Genomic DNA, 2,682 nt, shown 5'->3' on the forward strand with positions numbered 1-2,682 from the left:
TATGTTGAATCAAAAGATACGACATCGCTGAAATGCCCATAGTTTTTCCTACTTGATGCATCTGCCCAGAATAAACGAATAAATGTACCGACCTCGTCAACTTCATATTCAAAGAAAAATGCAGGGTTCAGAGCCTTCAATCTACCAAATTGGTCCACCAACATTTGAGCATCACAATTTCTTATTTTATTTTTCAGTCCACCGTAGTGATTATGTAGGTCTTTCTGGGTGCACCCAACATGCTGAAAACCACCAGCACTAACATTAAGCAGTCTATATGCTAAGGCAGTGCCAATGCTAGCTTTCTGACAATCGTGAAGTGTTGTCTTCACTCTCTCACTAACTTGACTATTGGATCTAATCAAGTGTTACTGGCTCGGTGGCACAGAAGGGTGATTGTGATATTTAGTGAGTGAAGCTATCTTGTATTTTCCATTACTTTCTCGAGTGACATATATATAAGCTTCACATCCACATCTAGTCAATTTAACCTTTCTCCTTTTCTTTGAAGCCTCAACAACAACTATACCTTTCTCGGGACGGAAGCCTTCTTTTGCACACAGGAAACGTTTCCATTGAAGCACATTATCTACGACCCTCTGTTGTCCAAGACGCACACCAAATATGACATTGTGTGCATATGTCTTGTAAAATTCCAGCACCGAGGCAATGTCATCAAATATCATCCCTACTTTTGGCTTCAATTCCTCGTCACACTGGGGTTTATACAAAGAACCCTGCAACATTGATTGCAAGTTCAGTAACATTACCCTCACGTGACAACACCATCTCACTTCTAAAGACTACATGTTATTCGGTTATGAGATCTCATTTTGTCACTGCCAAAAATTACTACTCCCATATGGAATGTCCATTTAATGCGAGTATTATAGGTTGTGACAAGTGTTATAACACAAATAGGGCTATCTCAGATGTTTAGTTTTAGCATATTTGTTTGCCACCTAAGGTTTGACATGGACATGACATATGATAAGTGTATATTTTCCTATCAAACATGAATGTATTCATGCAGTTTAATATGGACAAAAATAAGAAGTTATGTACATTATATTAAAATAAAAAACCGCGTGTACCTCTTTAGAGAATGATTCTTTTTTTTCGGTGTACTGGAGTCATCAATGAGAAGCATTGGGGAATTAATTTTTGCGAATGACGTTGCATCGCTGAAATCATGATTTTGAACACTATTGACCGATTCCATGGCTGCAAAAAAAATAGCAACCAACAACACACAAGGGATTAACATAATGTTAGATACATTAGGATATCTTGATTTTCTCGTATCCCTATTGTCACCTGATAGTGCTGGTGCACATGCTGCGATCATTGGAATTGAGGGCTCTCCTAGAGGAGACATCGCACTGCTACCCTCCATTACTGGATCCTGTGATGAGAATTGCAAATTTAGACTGGGGATCATCTTTTCCATGTCAAACTTCTGCCACATGGGTCATGTCAAAGGCATGGCTTATGGGAAAGATTAGGGAAATGTAATTAATCACTCTCAGAAGGAAAGGAAATATTCATGTGCATAGAAATACTGGAGCGAGCACCCAGCCAATAACAAATGTCAGACTTTTGGGGATGAAAGATCATCGGTAAGCATTTAAAAGGAATAGCCAACCCAACGAATCCCCTAGCAAAATATGTAATGGCATCTTTGTCTATTCAGCATATGTATCTTGGAGAGATAGAAAAAGAAAAATAGCCATTGTGTCTCAGGTGTGTGCATTTCGGCTTGCCGCTGAAGAATCGACGAAGCCAGAGCAGCCTACTTCGTGTACGAGTGCATCTCACCGGAATAGCTAGATTTGCTAGTGTATTGCTTCCTGCTAGAAATCGGATAGCGTTTATGTACAGTTGGTACATGCGCTTGGTACGGCTGAAGTAGCCATTGAAGCCAACACAAGATCTCCATGAGCCAGTAGCACTACACAATATCATAACTAAGTAATAATAGCACTAATCAACTTGCTGCTTCTGGAAAAAAAATAAGAATCCAACAAACATAAGAATCGCCCCAGAGCAGATCAGCTTCTATGCTACTCGGGTTGCTGCTCATTCTTCTTCTGTTGCTACCCAACAACTAAATGGAAAGATTCAACATTAACAAGTAGAAAGAATATAAAACTATAGAGATGAAGTATCAATCTACTAGCTAATAAAAAAATAACATTTATATTTTACCTGAAGAATGACGAACCGTGGTGGCCTATTCGCAGAACAAGAAGCGGCCGGCCGGGAAGGAGGCGAGGATCCACGACCGCCGAGCTAGTGCTGAATCGCGAGAGGAGGTGACGGGGGGGGGGGCGGAGGAGGAGGACGGAGAGCTGATCTGGGAGCCTGAGAGTGGGGAGGAGGTGAGGAATCTGATCCAATCTGCCTCAAACCGCGCCAGAGGCGAAGAAACGGCTAGGGGCCATCGAGGATGAGATGGATCAGCTTCTTTGCTGCGCGTGCCCGCCCAACTTGGCTCAGGATCTGCGCCGCCGCCGCAGCCGCAGCCAAGAAATCTTCGATCCCGTGCCTTCGCTCTGTAAGGATTTGGTACAGACGTGGGAGGGCAGCGAAAGCAAATTTGCTTGTAGCGTTGGACCGTTTTGTAAATTTTGTGCAAAGATCCCACAATCCGGACCTGTGCCATCGATCTCTCATCCGATG

General features: G+C 42.4%; 1 long non-coding RNA gene across 1 annotated transcript; it reads right to left on the reverse strand.

The window, feature by feature from the left end:
* Positions 1-1,189: 1,189 nt before the first annotated feature.
* Positions 1,190-2,357, reverse strand: LOC123081787 (uncharacterized). The gene is made up of 3 exons (XR_006438788.1): positions 2,209-2,357; positions 1,318-1,405; positions 1,190-1,224 (listed from the first exon to the last, which is right to left on the reverse strand). It is a non-coding gene; the product is annotated as an uncharacterized lncRNA (long non-coding RNA).
* Between the last annotated feature and the right edge of the window lie 325 nt (positions 2,358-2,682).

This window comes from Triticum aestivum, chromosome 4A (genome assembly GCF_018294505.1).
Source record: "Triticum aestivum cultivar Chinese Spring chromosome 4A, IWGSC CS RefSeq v2.1, whole genome shotgun sequence".
In the NCBI taxonomy this organism is placed as follows: domain Eukaryota; kingdom Viridiplantae; phylum Streptophyta; class Magnoliopsida; order Poales; family Poaceae; genus Triticum; species Triticum aestivum.